We start from the raw sequence: 18038 nt of genomic DNA, 5'->3' as shown, positions 1-18038 counted from the left end.
AGAGCAAAGAGCCAACAATGCTTCTTGGCCCTTGGCAGTAAATTCAATATTGTTACAAAGCCTGTTTATTTCCCATTAAATGGTGCCAGGTGTGTAAGGAAAATGCATTTGTGGGTTGAGCAGCAGAGCTGAGTATAAAATATATTGCCAAGAAGCATTGTTACAACAAAGCAAAAATTGACCAAACACACTTTTTTTTTTTTGCTAAGTTTATATGCTTACGGTGTTGTATGCTTACACAAGCGCACATCGTAGACTGATCTAAATATTTATGAGAGAGGATGTCTTTATTATTGTTTGTTTCAGACAGACATGAGCTGTATTACCAAAACCCTAAATCATCCAAAGCTTTTCTAGTCCAAGGCCCCAGTCACACAGGCCAAGAGACCAGTAGGCAACCACCAGTAGCTAGGGAAAATTTGCTTTCCACGGCCGGTTGTAAGTGAATGCTGGAGGTTGCTGAAATCAATCATTAAGCTCCAGTCATGCAGGCCAGGACTGGTCAGTGACTCCTGGATCGCTACGGAAAAATGGTTGCAGGAGGTTGCTTGCTGTAGTAAGTGAAATTGGTTACAAAGATGTGATGCTTCACTAAAACCGTCCTTTTAGTTGCTTGGCCATTAACAGATTAACACAGTCGCCCGAGGCTTGGATGTCAGCTATTCTGCAAACACTCGCCAACTACAAGTAGTTGTGAATCTCTGAAGAGTGTGATGCAAACAACAAAAAGACGATTTGCCTTCAGCGTTTACTTTGAATGTAAGGATTCTTTGTTGCCAGTTTGAATTGCACTTCCATGCAGACTTTGTGCAAACAATGTCAATCTGCTAAAGTGGAGGTTACCAACTGGCCTCTGGGTCTGTGTTTAACTTGTTAACATTACAAAACTTCATCTCTGACTATTTCTGTTTTAGCAAAAGAAAAACGAAGAAAGAAAATATTTGTCTTTATTTAACATGAGGTTACAAAACCACATTGTATAATTTATCTGGCATTTCTAATGTAAAGAAATAATAAGTCTTACCTCACCTGAACCTGACAAAACACACTGTGACACTTTCAACACTGAGTGACTAAGACATTTTCAGTACTCTGAAAAGAAAAGAAAGAAAGAATGACGACAAGCGCCTGTACGCCGTCAGATTTCCCAAGGTGAGAAAACTGCGTGTGCATGTGGGTGTGAACACTGATGTATAGTACAAGTGAAATGGATTATGATCAACAGTAGATTTGGCTTTCTGCTCTGTGGCTCTGTCTACTTTCTCAGCATTCCACCGCTCTATCAAGGGAGACACACTGAGCTATTCAAGCACCGAGCTGCCGGAGAAGGTCATTTATCCTCCTTGTCCAGGCACTAACTGACTCTGTCTTTGTGTTAATGATATTGTAAGCCTCACTGAGTGGGCTCACTTATCAGTTTTGAGCTTTAGTGAATAATTTTTCCTCTCTCTGGTAACACTAAATGGACCGATGTATTATAGGCTACGGATATCTTTTAGAGTTAAATTTGTTGCAGTTTGTTGAAACAAAAATGCGTGTTTTGTATACTCCTGCTAGTTTGATGCATTTACATATTAATGCGCTAAGTGCTGCCTAAGGTATTATGGGATGGTCTGGAAAACGGCTTACTGTCTCATTGTATCCTTCCCTTGATTATTTCTAAATGCCACTCGTTCAGCCGGCCTAGAAACAGCCATTGAATGGCCGCATCTCTGAGGCCAGCGTCATTGGCTGAAATGTCTATCAGAGAGGGTGACAGAGTGACTGGTAATTTGGGAAAACAAAGCATTTATTTAGATGCAAATTTATTAAAAAGGCAAATGAAAGAGGAGAATGCATTACAGCTCCCCAGTATCAATTCATGTGTGATATGGGCTGTATTTAATTTAATAGCTTTGTGAATGAAGAGGCTTTTTTGTGGTGATTACTGTGTTGGAGCTCCACTAATCACAGTTCTGGTGACCTCACTGTCAGATGAAAGGTAAAAATTTGGATTTGTGAGACTTTCTTTGGACACTATCAAACATTTTGTGGGCTGTTTCTCTGTCACAGCAAATAAAATCACATGTTTTGAATAGGAAACTAAACAGGTGCTTTTTTCAAAAGGAGGAATGATCCAGTTTTTAAGTATCTTGCTATACTTTGGGGGAAATTTTATGTGTAACTTTGTACCCTGTGTGTTTGTATGTGGGAGGTTTATCACTGAATACCGAGCATTATGTGTCTCAGTATATACCTAGTTGCAGCTGGTTTCAGGGCTGCTCCTGTTTGTTGCTCTGCACCTGTAAAGCATTGGATTGAAACTAAGCATCATTACACAGAAGCCAGTGAAAGTATTTGTAGTTGCCAGATTACATATTGATTGTGTTTACAGGTCATAACTAAATGAGTCCAAGCTTAATCAGTGCTGCTCAATTAAACCTGTCCTGAATGATGGAAGTCTCACCAAAATATCCTCTTAATGTGTATCTGCATGGAGTACCTGTTGTTAGGTGGGGTTAGTTAGATCTTTATTATTTTGAAACTACTTTTGCTATCATTTTGCTTTCTTTAGTTATCTTACAAAAAACCTTTGCATTACCTCTAATCTGTCAAGGACCACTTGGCTATATCAGTATGTACTGAAATATAGGTGTAATGTAGCAGAGCTGCACTGAAATAACTACTTCTGCTTATTTGTGTGTCTGTGTGTGTAGTTAATCTGACAAAACAAAGGTGCATTTATAGCTTGGGCTTGTACATTTCATGATACTATGGGAAAAATATTAAATTTGGCCAGGCTTATGCTTTTATACTTTAGGGGAAATATATAGATACACGTACGATTTCACTGTTTAAACTTATTGCAACATTTGTTACCTGCTGTTTGAGCTTCATAATATTTGACCTCTTTTACTTCAGTGAAAATGTGAAACTGTTTAAAAACAACCTTAGCTTAACCTTTGTCTTTTAAGTCTCATAGCAGTCTGTTAATGTATGTTCTCCTCTCAAGCTTGTCTAATTTGAAAATCATAGTGCCTGTTTAAGGAATAATTCAGCTGTTATGAAAGCACTCATACATTATATGACTAATTCAATAAAACTTAGATTCCTTAAGGCTTCGCTTGAAGGAGTCTTTTATGATCTGGACTTTGAGCAGAAGTGAAACCTGACCTCTTATGATCTGGATCTAAAGCAGATCATTAAACATTTGTTTGTAGTGTGCTAGGTTTCATTTAGATTACAGTGGATTGTAAAATACTGATGCTTTACCGAGGATATTTCACTGAGAACAAAATCAAATTTTCTGTGTGTATAAATCCATAATTCAGTTTCATTATTCAATTTTGACAAGATCCCAAAACCGTGACGCTTATGTACACACAGTTCTGTGCGAAAGTCTTGAGCCACCTGTAATTTTCTTTAAACAAAAAAGCAGTGTATTGAAAAATGGACTAAACATTGACATACAATAAATAACATTTTTTTTGTAAAATTGTAATGAGCTTGAAAGATAATAATTGCTATGGCCACCATTATTAGTCGACGTATGAAGGTTCTCAGGCATCCAGGTCATCGTAGTCTAAGGAACTTGGAAAGAAAAGTATCTGGACTTTAAGTTTCCTTGAAGACGTTTCACCGCTCATCCGAGAAGCTTCTTCAGTTCTAAGAGAAATTGGTGCAGTCCCAGATTTAAACCCTATGGGAGTGTCCACCAAGCCAAGGTGTGAAAACGGGTGTGGGTCACAATCAGCCAAGGTTTCAGGTGAACCCATTGTGAAACCTAACCCCACCCTATCATGTGATTTCCTGAGGTCAGATGGCCCAGGATGTGAGTGGACGTTAAGGCGTTTGGGAAGGGATCTCAAAAGTGGATTATAGATGGCAGGCAGTTGGTGTCATAACCCCCGCCCTCTGTTCAAAGATGGTCGTTCACAGTGGACATAGATGGTTTCTTTCACTCCTCTTTCAAACCATCTGTCTTCACTGGTGATGATTTTAACCAAAAACCTTAAATTTGGGTTAATTAATACCTGCTGCTACTGATTTTCAGTCTATTTCTTGTGTAATCTGGCGTACCTCAGCCTTTTTTTCCTGCTTCCGTTCCTTAAGAAAGGCTTCTTGACGGCCACTGAGATCCACTGGATGAACAGAAGGGTCAGATGTATCTCTCAGGTCCTGTCAGGCTTTTGCTTTTTTCCTGTTTCTTAAAGACATCACTTTCAGTTGTTCATCTGCTGGAAATAGTTTTTTAGGCCCTCTACTTTTTCTTTCGCCCTCCACTTGTCCTTTCTTTTTTTTTTAAGGACACACAGCATGCCAAGAAGTTTTCAGCTAATAGCACTTTGAGAATCATCTTGTTGGTGCAAAACTATTTTATGCCTGTCAAACTGTGTTATCTTTGGCATTTTTGTAGATTTATCTAAAAAAATCAACAAAAAAAACAGAATGTTTTTATGATAGGCTGCTAGTAACAAAGTGCCAAAAGACGCGACTTAAACTTTGTTCTTTGCAAAGTTGCCTTTTATGTGTAGACACAACACTGTTTCATACCTTGAGGTGCCTTTTGTGTGCCTTAATGATTGAAGGTCAGTGTTAAGTGGTTTAACAAATTAACAAACAAAAACAAAACAATCTTTTGAAAATGGTCAGGTACAAGTACTGGACTGAAAATGTGTAAAAAAAAAAAAAAGAGCCAATTTCAAAAGAAAATCTTGGAAGACCTTCAGAAGACTGGAGAACTATTCCTCAAGACCACTTCAAAAATAATCTAAATATACAAAAATAAGAAGTGGCTCAAGACTAATGCACGTTACTTCATCTATCTTTGTTTATTGCAAGTAAAAAACAAGTATAGATTTTCCAGGATTTTAGAAAATATAGAAAGGAATAGAAGGAGGAATATAGACAATATTTGCATATGAACCAAATAATTAAACTCTTAAAATTTAAAAATGGAACAATGGGGCAATCGTGGCTCAAGAGTTGGCAGTTCGTCTTGTAATCGGAAGGTTGCCGGTTCGAGCCCCGGCTCCGACAGTCTCGGTCGTTGTGTCCTTGGGCAAGACACTTCACCCGTTGCCTACTGGTGGTGGTCAGAGGGCCCGGTGGCGCAGGTGTCCGGCAGCCTCGCCTCTGTCAGTGCGCCCCAGGGCAGCCGTGGCTACAATGTAGCTTACCATCACCAGTGTGTGAATGTGTGTGTGAAGGGGTGGATGACTGAATGTAGTGTAAAGCGCTTTGGGGTCCTTAGGGATGAAGTAAAGCGCTATACAAATACAGGCTATTTACCATTTACCACACGTGTGGAAGCCCTTTTGTCACACTGGGTGTATTAATATTCACTAAGGAATTATATTATAGGAATTTCTCCCTCTAGTTTCTCAAGAAACGGGAGCTGCTACTATCCAAAGTGATAGGATAAACAAAGTGAGGCTCTTCCTGTTAAAAGGGAGTTTTTCCGTCCCACTGTGGCCAAGGGGGTTGCTCATAGGGGGTTCTTTCATTGTTGGGGTGTTCTCTGTATTATTTGACGGACTTTACCTTACTATATTACGTGCCTTGAGGCAGCTGCTGTTGCGATTTGGCGCTTTATAGATTGAATTGAGTTGAATTGATTGATGGCACTGAGTATTATTCACAGAGAGTTGGGGAATGGGTACAATTACAGCCTTGTAAAATGGCGACAAATATAATTTAAAACCCACCTCCTCAGTTCAGTGATTGTCAGAAGATAGCACAACTCGAGTTAAAGATATTCTGTTCTGTTACTGTAAGCAGCCAACAAATCTTAATCCCTCTAAAGTAACCCAAACCTCTGCCCAGTTATCCTTGTGCGTGGAATGAGGCTCAGGAGACTTCTTCTACTGCTATGATTGAAATTTCCATGGCAGAAAATAGTTTTCTTTGACGACTCCTTGAGTGAGCACCAGCTAGGTTTAGTTCTGCTTGAAAAAACTGGGTCTCCATGATCAAACAGACCGAGCGCAGTGTGAAGTGGAGATAGCATGAGTGTATACTGTATTTTAGGCCACATTCATCAAGCGGGTTGTGGTGTGAGTGGGCTCCTGTGTGTAAATATGTGACAGGTTGCTGGTGTGTTTTTGATGGAAACAGGGCAGTTGCTGCTTTGACTGCCTCCCTCATCAAACTGTGTGACAAGTCCTCTGAGACAACTCTCTTGCTTCAGCTTTCACACAGAATGAATTATATAAACATCAGATAGCTGGGGGACTTTCATATAGCCATATAGAGTTTTACAGTACATGAGCATCAGCAGGCTCTTCTCAGCTCAGTGAGGAGTGGGTAGATTGACTTAGGCAAGCTGGCAAGTGATACAGTAAATTATGTTAAATGTCCAGTTATAGCCATACATTTTAATCAGTCCCCTGTCTTTTCATTTCATAATGTTTTACCTTTGAAAACCTGGATATTTGTGTCAGACAGCCCAAAGTCTGCACCTATAGCTTTGGCTTGAATCTAATCTTAAGTGAGATAAAAAAAAACAAAAAACAACTACTACTACTGCTGCTCGTCACTCCTCCCAGGATATGGGCCCCCAAAGGTCTGTCCTGGGCCATTCTTTAGAGTTGGGTTCAGGTCTAGCCCAACTTTTTTGCTTCTGCCTCGAGGTCTCATCGCCAGGTGTTTCTTGGGCGGCCTCTCTTTTGCTTTTTTGCCTTGGGGGTTCCACCTGAGAGCCTGCCTGGTGATGTTGGTTGGCAGTTTGCGTAGAGCGTGACCTACCCAGCACCATCCTCTCTTCCTGATTTCTTCCTCTACTAAGAGTTGACAGGTTCTTTCTCATAGTTCGATGTTACTGATGGTGTCTGGCCAGCAAATGTGGAGAATCCTTCTGAGACAGCTGTTGAGGAATGTCTGGATTTTTCTACATTCATTTTCAGCCCACGAACCTCCACATCTACCAGTGGAAGCGTGTCCGAAATTGGGATGTGGTAACAGAAAAGGTCTCTGGTTGTTTGCAGTGAGCTGAGAGTTATTGCTAACAGCAAACACCATTAATAAAATAATTGACTGCTTGGATCCAGCCATCAATAATGGCACCATTTCATTATTTTTTATAAAATTCATGTTAACTAAACATTCATAATTAAAGAGAAAGCTCATTTTAAAATTTTAGAGTAAACACTGTAAAAGTACAGTGTGGTGTGAAAGTAAACTAAGCAAGTTATGGGAGCAAAAGAACGATAGTCAACTTTTAGCTATTTCCATTGGCATTGGGGAGGTAAACGAAGCAAGATCAGTGAAATGAAATGATTTGAATATCGATAAAAACGTTTAAATATCACGGTGATGTCTTTGTCAATGCTTAAAAAATACATGAACATTTTAGGTTAGTTGTTATTTTATTCTTTTACAACTAGTAAATAAAGAGAGAGTGAAAATAGTAAGAGAAGAAGATAAAAAAAACAGTTAACTGTTTACTGAAACATATTCCAATTATAGTTATATAATGGACAGACTCTCAGCTTTCATTTGAGGGTAGCAACATTCAAATTGAAGGAGTTTCAGCTCTGCTACCCTCAAAGGGACCCAAACTAATTGGACAGTTGACTCAAAGGCTATTTCGTGGGCAGGTGTAGACAATTCTTCTTCTTATCCCAGCTGAGCATGCATTTCATTTTTCACAAGGCCCACAAACAAACAGCAACTGAAAGCTGCTGCAGTAAAGGCCTGGCAGAGCATTGAAAAGGAGGAAACTGACAATCTGCTGATGTCCATGAGTTTCAGCCTTCAAGAGACTCCAGGCTGTTACTGCCAGCAAAGGGTTTTCAAACAAGTATTAGAAATGAACATTTTATTTTCAGTCATTTCATTTGTCCAGTAACTTTTGAGCCCCTGAAATGAAGCGATTGTGTTAAAAATGCTTTCCTTACATTTGTATGCAATCTTTTTGATCACTGAATTGAAGCTGAAAGTCTGCACTTCATTTACAATTCATTGTGGTAATGCACAGCCCCAAAATTGGGAAAAAAAGTTGTCTCTGTCCAAATATTTATGGACCTAACTGTATACTGCACCAGAATAAGAATCAAAACACTTGGCAAAAGTTCAGCTTTGAAAGCACAGTTTACTCTCCCCCGTCTGCATTTGCTGCTTGTCCTTGAATCCACTTAAACATCAGTCACACCACAGAAAACACAAGCCAGAAGGTCACTCACAAAGTGCTTCCTCTGCCAAAATGTCCTGTATTGAAAGTTGCCCAGAACTGAGATTTTAATGGTTTCTTTCTTTCCCCACGCTCCACATCTCAAGGAAATTCACTCCTGTAGTTTTTACCTAATCTTGCTAACGGACACTCATTTAATCAGTCGTTGGCTCAAGTTGCCTAAATTTGTTTTTTACGCTTGATGAAAGATCTAAGAGAAAAGCAAGAAAATGGATTTCTTTCTTTCTTTCTGTTTTTCTGTAGTTTAGCTAAGTTCAATTGTCTGTGGAAGCGATTGGTCAGAAGGTAACCTCATATAAGGCTGGAGAATCTGGAGCTTGATTTAAGTCTCTGCAGGTTTGTTTTAATTGGAAACTGAAATATGTGGAAAGCAATTACATCCCGGAAATTGAAAATAATCTAAAAATGTAAACACAAGCAGCAGTGTAATAAGCCATTTATTCTTTGAAGATGCTAAACCAAAGATAAATTTCCCTTTTTGCTCTATTCTTGTACTGCTTCATAGTCCCTCCTCCATTCCTTGCATGTATTATATTTGGGGTTTTTCTACAAATTGTGGTTACAGTAATAACCACAAATAGTAATGCAGCTCTGTGTCGTGCCTGTGGTGTCATCAAACATGCTCACACAGTAGAGAAAGAGAGAGACAGAGGAAAAAGAAGAGATAGAGGGAGGGTGACTTTCAGCGATCAGCGGAGCCAGACCGCTGCCACCGCTGCCGCTACTGGAAGTGTTTTAATAGTGAGCCCACACCTGCTGATGAGATTGTATCATGGGTTGTCACCAAAGGCCACTGTGGGTTAATAACGTCCTCAGAGATGGTGAGTGAGTTCCTCTGTGGTGTGACACACACACTTTGAACCGATTTTACACATTCGCACTCATTCCAGCACAAAGTCCGAGGTGACAGTTACCTTATAAAGACGCGCCGTAAATGTGAAAAAACACAGAAAGAACAATCACTTAATTGGAATAAAGCTTAAATTATTATGTTATTATTGGACTATAATTTTTAATGTTATATTTTATTCTGAAAATATTTAATTGCCTGTTTTAGGTTATACAATATGTACTAATGTCCCTAATGCATATTACCAATTATTTTCCAAGCATATTGTAGGATTCATATTGATTGCTTGTTATTTCACAAAAATCTATGGATGGACGGATGGGTACACACTAACAGCAGCTGTTTGTGCCCAGCTGTTAGGCTGCAGTCAGTGTTTTCAGCCAAACAGTGACACTACATCCCCGAATGTCATGCCCCAACTCACTCATTAGTTTATTTTTTTATTTTTTTTTTCCTGACCAAACTTCCTGCCTTCCCCACCGTAGGCTGTATCCTTATTTTATTGCTGCTGGGATACATAATAACCAGAGAGCAAGAATGAAAAAGACAGATTGAATTTAATTTGCAGCTCAGAGATAAGTTTCCATAACACAGTGTTTGGTTTCTACATTGATTTCTCACACCTGTTTAAGAAAATAAAATAATTAATTAATTAGCAAGCACAAAGTTGTTATTTGCACAGTACCTGTGATTAAATTTTCCAGTTCTTGCAGATGTTGAATAATGAACAAGAAAACAAACAAAATAATAAAAGAAAATAATTGGTGCATAAAAATTTTTGACTTCAAATTCTGTAAATTTAAAGTTTATTTTGCTTTATGCTTTATGATAATGGTAAAACATCTTTTATTCTGTTGAGTGGTGTAGGTGAGGACATGGACAAATATTTGCATAAACCATGTGTAAAAACATGTCACGCACAAAACTGTGATTCATCAGTATTTTCTTACCTGATTTGTCACAATACTGCAGTTTCAAACCCAGGAAAACACTTATATGTAATACCAATAATACTAATCATACTCAATACTAATGTGATTTAAAATAAAAAACAGTAAGAGGTGCCTTTTTGTAAACAAAGATCAGAAAAATATAAACAGTAACATCGATCACAGCACTGTTTTAAGTTGTCTGAAGTAATGCAATAAACATAGTAGCATAACTGTAAATAAGGTATATATGTGACAGATATTTAAATATAACTTACATGAGTTGCATGAGTTAGTGCTGTGCTTCTGGTGCTTCTATTTTAAAACTAGGACTTTAAGAGAAACGTGACACTCTTTAGACAAAAATAACTTATTAACACTATTATTGTTACAGACAAGCAGGAATGAACATTATGGTTTTATTATTAGCCATAGTTACTAGATGCTAACTTAATGATAACTTAGCGGATGGCTAATGTGGCTCTCAAATAACTGCCAGTAAAGAGCTAGCATTAATGTGTGGGCTTAATATTTATGGTAAGTGTTTAAATACTTCAGTGTTGTTGAAGCAGCCGCTTTACAAAATTCAATCCAAAGTACTACTTCAGCTACTAATGTAGGTACTGGCTATACATACAGGGTGGGCCATTTATATGGATACACCGTAATAAAACTGGAATGGCTGGTGATATTAAAGTCCTGTTTGTGGCACATTAGTATATGTGAGGGGGCAAACTCCTCAAGATGGGTGGTGACCATGGTGGCCATTTAGAAGTCGGCCATCTTGGATACAACTTTTGTTTTTTCAATAGGAAGAGGGCCATGTGACACATCAAAGTTATTGGTAATGTCACATGAAAAACAATGGTGTGCTTGGTTTCAACGTAACTTTATTCTTTCATGAGTTATTTACAAGTTTCTCTTTGTTCACAGCCATTGACATGTCGAAGAGGTTAACACGTGAGGAGCGGATCGAAATTGTGTTGATATCTGGTGAACGCAGTAACCGGGTCATTGCAGCAGATTTCAATGCAAGACACCCTACGAGACCACCCATCTCCCATGCTACAGTTAGCAAACTGCTTGCTAAGTTTCGTGAAACTGGTTCAGTGTTGGATTTGCCAAAATGTGGACGCAAGAAAACTGTCACTAATGAAGAAACATCAGTGGCTGTCCTAGTTTCATTCAGCAAGAGCCCACAGCGTAGCACTCGCCGCATGTCACTGGAGAGTGGCATTAGTCGAACATCCCTTCGGCGGATATTAGCTACTCACAAATGGCACCCTTACAAACTCCAGCTACTGCAGCATCTCAACGAGGATGACCCAGATCAGCGCACAGAATTTGCAGAATGGGCAAAACAAAAATTGGAACAGGACCCTCAGTTCACGCAGAAGATTTTGTTCAGTGATGAGGCAAACTTTTATGTGAATGGTGAAGTTAACAAACAAAACCACCGCTATTGGTCTGACACTAACCCACATTGGATGGATCCCTCCAAGACTGTTGGAACAACAAAAGTGATGGTTTGATGTGGTATATGGAGTACAACGATAGTGGGTCCATTCTTCATCAATGGAAACCTCAAGGCCACTGGATATTTGAAATTGCTACATGATGATGTGTTTCCCTCTTTATGCACTGAAGCTGGAACGTTCCCAGCAAGATGGTGCACCACCACATTATGAGTGCCAGGTCCGAGCATTCCTAGATGAACAGTTTCCTGGAAAGTGGATTGGTTGTCGTGGGCCAGCTGAATGGCCCCCAAGGTCTCCTGATCTAACCCCCTTAGACTTTTATCTTTGGGGTCATCTGAAGGCAATTGTCTATGGTGTGAAGATACGAGATGTGCAGCACCTGAAACTACGGATACTGGATGCCTGTGCTGGCATTTCTCCTGCGGTGTTGCTATCAGTGTGTGAAGAGTGGGAGAAGAGGGTTGCATTGACAATCCAACACAATGGGCAGCACATTGAACACATTTTACAAGTGGTCAGAAACTTGTAAATAACTCATGAAAGAATAAAGTTACGTTGAAACCAAGCACACCATTGTTTTTCATGTGACATTACCGATAAGTTTGATGTGTCACATGGCCCTCTTCCTATTGAAAAAACAAAAGTTGTATCCAAGATGGCCGACTTCTAAATGGCCACCATGGTCACCACCCATCTTGAGGAGTTTGCCCCCTCACATATACTAATGTGCCACAAACAGGACTTTAATATCACCAACCATTCCCATTTTATTACGGTGAATCCATATAAATGGCCCACCCTGTATATTTATTTATTTTGACAACCCTGCATTTTAAACACATTTGAGAAGTGACTTCAACACAGCTTCACAAACAAGTGATGAAGGCCTGGCTGTCTTAGGAACTAATAGCAAGCTAAAATTGCTCAGAATCAAAATGAAATGAACATCAGTGGAACAATAAATACATGTAAAGAACCACACTATTAACTGAAAAGGAGCACACTTTAATTCTTTTAGAAACATTGGTTATTGGCATTATTCTTTTGTATTATTCACTAAAAATGGTTTCCATTGCTGCACTTCTAGTCTAATTTCTTGACACTGAGATTCTCATCTCAGGCTGACAGATCGGCTGCTCCTTGTCCTCCACCTGTTCTCAGCTTTTTCTTGTGGCCTGTTAGTGTTTATTTTCACATCACCTTCAGTGTCAAACCTTTTCTCTTTGTACCTGTGGCACAGTGAGTGTCTCAGTGGAAACTACATTCAGCAACTCCATTATTTCAGCCATGCTTTAGTTTTTCTTTTTTTTTTCTTCCTAAAAAACATCATCAATCTTGAAGAAACATTTAGGAAATTCAGACACAGTGGGTTTCATTTTTGTAATCAGACTTTCTCTTTCTTTTTTTTCCTGTATCCGTGCAGGCAACTCTCCTCCACCATGGCTGCATTTTCCATGCAACCTCAAGGCAAATCTAAAAAGAGTGTGTGACAAATTGCTTTAACACAAAAAATGGTGGTAAATTACTGTAATTTAGCTTGCCTGGTTATTTTTTTGTGGTGGGTAAGAACTTTGTGATGCGCATATTAGCGAGTGAGGCCAGTTGTATCACACATCCTGTGTTTTAAAGGAATTGGATTTGAAATAAACCATCTAGTACTACAGTCACACTAGGAAAGCAGTGGTTGGAGACCACAGACAATCAAAACCGCTTTGAAAATGTGCAGTGAACTTGCAGTCTTGTTGCCTTTGAGATGGTTGCTTTGAAGGCGAGGACCAGGTCTGTGCACGCTCGCAATCAGCTGCTGTCTTCAAAGTGACTTTGGTGCGTCAAGACAGTGATGTAAATGGCAATAAGATGGAGTCAGGCTACTATCTATTGCCATCTATTGCGAATCTTTTGCTTTCTACATTAAACAGAAATTCACTCTTACATTAAGATTTCAGCAAGAACATCAGACATTTGAAAAAGAAGTTCAAAAATTGCTCCACAAATAATGTCATTGCTGCATGAGGCAATTTAACTGGGAAATGGGTGCATGGCAATCTTGCGTTTATGTAAGAATGTAACCAGAATATAACCAACTGGCAACCAGCTAAGTTGAGTGCCCTTTGGCAAAGAGACACAGACTGGCTTAATATTTTGTCATTTTGTCTTTATTTTAAAATTAGACAGCAATCATCAGCAACTCTTTGCTAATCTGTCTGACTGCAGTCAGTCTGATCCAGGAGACAACTGCTTGGAGACAGGTTGTCTCCCACTGGGTGACATGAAGGTGTTGCATGCTCAAAACTGTGGGAACTCAGTGTCTAAACCTTAAGGGGCATGACGGGGAGTCCATTTTTGTTTTCCATCTACAATTAGCAGAAAAGGCATTAGTGCATGTTATTATTTTATTTTACATTGTACTTGCGACGTTACATAATTTTTATAATTTACAGTGATAAAAACAACATTTTTTCCTAGAAAAAGGGGCTCAATCAATGCAAAATTGATGCCGTGGATTACATCATGTGATCCACTTTGCTTTAACTCCATAATTTCATTCTCATCTAGTTCTTGCTTATCTTCTACTTATATTTTTGTGCCACCCATCTGGAGAATCAGCAGTGCTGGAGCAGTTTTTGGATGCAAACCGGGTTCTGGTTGTATGAATATAACATGAAGCCTTCAACAGGAAGTGAATACTTTTTGTAAGCAGTGCATGCTAGTTTTGATGTGCTTTCTTCTGGGATTGAAGAGGATTCATATATGGATTTATTCTACCAGTGGAGCTTACTTTAACACTCACCAGTGACAGGAGCTTTGTAGTCAGACTCTCTGTAGCTTTATAGGGAACGATAGACACACACATACTGGAATGTTCCGAATTTGAAAATATTATTAAGACTGATTGAAAATTCCCACATTAAAGTTTCAAATTTATCTTAAAAATATTTGTATGACATTTTACTGGTTGTTCAAGTACTAACATGTAGATAACATAAGCGATGTACTTCATGGTGTCTATATAAGTTATCTGTGGTAGTCAGCACGGGTAATTTTTCTGTTCACTTTTGCTTGAAAACAGGGAAGGAGTAGCTGTCTCTTTTGGACATTACTCATCTAATGGTTGGCTAATGAATATATGGACTCTGTTTTCAGCAAAGTGGCCATTTTTTAAAACTACTTAATTAAGCCTCCATCTGTCTCTGGTGCTGATTCAGTGTTCGGTTTTCATAATGTTATTTTTGGCTTTGGATAGTGCCTGACATGGAACCCGGTTTATTTATTTTGTACTTTTACTAAGTTGGCTGTTAAAGTTTCATCCTTTTATGTTGAGTTAAGTTTCTTTTAACAGCATTATGTTGCTTTTCTTCTGAAAGAGACTCAGACACACTTTTGAAGCATTTTTTCTTCAAAAAAGCCAGCAAAGATCACAAAAAGCTAATTTATGATTATTTATCCTTCGGAAGAATGTCGTCCTAAATGATTATTAATTAAGTTTCTTATGCCTGTCTTATTCCTAAGTATGGCAACAGACTAACTGCGAAGGTAATGAAACTGATTAAGATGACTGTCATTTTGCCGTTATGCTACTCTGGCTGTGTAAAACATCTCTGCACATCATTATTCCGCTTTCCCATAAAGTTGTGTCGGTTCATGTAGACACGAGCGTTTTCAGTTGGAAAAACATTTCATAACTCATCCAAGTTTTTTCTTCAGTCTAACTGAAGGTTTTCCCAAAAGGCTAGCGCTATTAAACTGTGAAGTTATCAGCAGTAATGGGGACACTTGAAAGTTGATGTATACCATAAACTAACACACAGGGATCAGTATTTAGGGTGTGATTCACATCCTCCACTGGAGCATAAATTTAGATGTCATCAGGATGCTGCAACTCCGAGCAAACACCACCCCCACGGACACAGTGTCCAGGGAAGCAGAACACTGAATCAAAGAGGCCCAGATGAAATGTGTTTTTTACAACTGGAAATTTGTCAAAACAAGGAAGATGCTTAAAGAATGCTCCAGGCGATCCAGGAGAGAAGCACAGACAGTGTCTAAAGTGGAATCTATGGTTCATGGCATTGGTAGTCTGATGGCTCGTCTGCCTGCAGTGAGCTCTGTTGTCAGATGGAGGCAGTTTACGTGGTACACCCAGTGTGTGGGCCACTCTTGCATGTGCTGCTTTGGTCCTTGAATCAGTTGTGAAGAAGAGCAAAGATATAACACACAAAGAGCTCAAGTGAAAACAAGTGTTAAAGCTGGTATTCCCCAAGGATCAGGGCCCCCGGCCAGAGTCATGTATATAGTGTATTATTTTACCTGTGTGTTTCCTATGCATTAGTTAACACACTCACTTGGCAAGCTAAATGTTGCTGGTTCAATTCTAGTTGGAGATGCAAATTTTGAAAGGCATCTGCAGTAAAGCTCTGAGCTACTGACCCCTTGTGACAAAGGAATAGATGGAAGTAACTGCTTCTCCCTCTGGCTAAATGGCACAGCACAAAAGAGCTGCCTCATCACGCCAGGACACTGTTCTCTATTTACAGCTGCAGTCCAGTGGCCACTCTTCAGCAATGAGTATATGCACATAGCAGGAAGGATGATTTGAGCAGAGAGTGAAGGGAAGCCATTTGGGTAAAATGGAAACGGCCATCTCTGAACTGAACAGGGACCCTAAGGGTACATCTTTCACCATCTTTACAGTACGTGATTGCAGCCATTCCCCAGACTCTATGAATAGTACATGAATAGTACTCATGGCCATTGCTTAATGGTTGAGACAATTTGCATATCAACAGTCATCAATGATCTTGTGTCTCATTATTGTACAATGATGCTGGTTTTGATCGTTATGCACCTGTAGAGTTTTTAAAGCGGGGAAACCTGCAGTCAGCTGAGACTGAAGAACTCAAGAACATTTGGATGAGCGATGAAACATTTCTCCCACCGAAAACTTTGCATCTAAATGAGCTGAATTACCTTTCTGGGGTGTTACTTACCCAGGTTACTGAGCAAGCATCAAGCCATTATTCCACAGAAGACGGCATGATGCATGTAGGACTGGGTGACGGGTTGAATAGTTGTTAAGAACACGTTCATTCCCATCCTTGTTTTGTTACTTTGTCACAAAAGAGTATTTGGAGTTCTAGTAAGTAGTTAGCAATAAAGAGCAAGAAAGCGAGTAAAAATCTAACGTTCTGTACTGCATGTAGACAAACAAGACTACTGGTTTCATGTGCTATGCTCTCAGCGCTGGTGCCATTTCTTTGGTAGCACAATGGAGCTGAACACATTTACTCTGACAGTGAAAGCAGAGGTGTTTGGGTTAATTGCAGTCAGCTGTCTCCCCTCTGACAGATGAGTCTGTCTGAACGTGAAATGTATTCAGCTGTAAAGCGCTCATCTGTTATTAATTTTAACTTGTGCGTTGTGGAAAGCATAATATGGATATAGAACTTCTGATCTCCTTAGTGTACAAATTTTAGCACTGAAATAAAATCCAGTTACTTGTCAATGACACCTGTCTTCTCCTAACCCTCCCCTACTGCTTTCACTGACACTGCAGCACTGAAGACTGGAAATGTCTAAAATAAGTTAATTGGATAGATAATGACATGGGTTGGACTATTCATCACTCACAGATGCATAAGGGCTGGACTCAGTCACATTGGTCTAGAGACCAGTCGGTGACTGCCTGGGAACCACCGGCCGCTAAGGAAAAATGTGTGTTCCCTGACCAGTTAGTGAGCGGGTGCAGGAGATTGCTTGTTGTTAATGGAAGATTTTCAACATGCAGCTACTTTTACACAATTACTTCACAGTTTTCTGAGATAAAAACAGAAAGAAACAAGGAAAGGAAAGAAAGCAGGAATAAAACACAAACACCAAATCCTTATGTACATGAAGATATTCATGAAGTGTCTCTGCCTGCTTTGTGTGAGTTTTGTTGTGGGGTTTTGTTATTTTTAAGTGCCGCTACTTTTACTGTTACCCCAGAACGATAGTTTTCTAAAAATATTATTTTTAATAAGCTGTGTTCCCACATTTCGGACATAACTTAGTATTTATGGAGTTTATCAGCCCCTTTAGTGTTTCTCTCTGTTAAATTCAGTTCTTGTTTTACTCTGTTCGTTGTCTCCTGTGTTTTGTGCTGTTTTAGTTCCTCCTGCGGCTGATTGTCTTGTCTAAACCTGTGTGTAGTTTGCCTTAGCTGTCTCCATTTCCCTAATCACCTTGCGTGTATAAATAGTCCTGTCTTTTCCTCAGTTGTTGTTGCAGTGTCTGTTATCCTGCCCACTGTGATTTTCCTCCACGTTCTCCTGAGGTCTGTTAGATATTGTGCTTCATGGCATGGATTCTGTTTTGAGCTTTTATGGATTAGCCTAAATAAACAGCTCATCTTTTGTTAATTTGGTCTGCCTCCTCCGTCCTGCACTTGGGTCTTAACTTCTCTATTCAACAAATTCTGACGCAAGCCGGATTTGTTTTAAAAACATGCAGGCTACAAAGTTCATCACTGCTGTTATTTTGTTGAATAAGTTATTTCATGCTAAGCCCTTCACTTTGCACTTGAAGCATTTCTATTTCTATCCGTATTCCCTTCAGGGTCTACGTAATCTAAA

The 18038-nt window shown here is 39.3% G+C and overlaps 1 protein-coding gene across 1 annotated transcript in view; it reads left to right on the top strand.

The window, feature by feature from the left end:
• LOC134633282 (zinc transporter ZIP11-like) overlaps positions 1-18038 on the top strand; it is a 153953-nt gene that overhangs the window by 75190 nt on the left and 60725 nt on the right. The gene's annotated exons all lie outside the window — the stretch shown is intronic.

This window comes from Pelmatolapia mariae, linkage group LG8 (genome assembly GCF_036321145.2).
Source record: "Pelmatolapia mariae isolate MD_Pm_ZW linkage group LG8, Pm_UMD_F_2, whole genome shotgun sequence".
Classification (NCBI taxonomy): Eukaryota; Metazoa; Chordata; class Actinopteri; order Cichliformes; family Cichlidae; genus Pelmatolapia; species Pelmatolapia mariae.
This window is presented reverse-complemented; position numbering and strand designations above follow the sequence as displayed.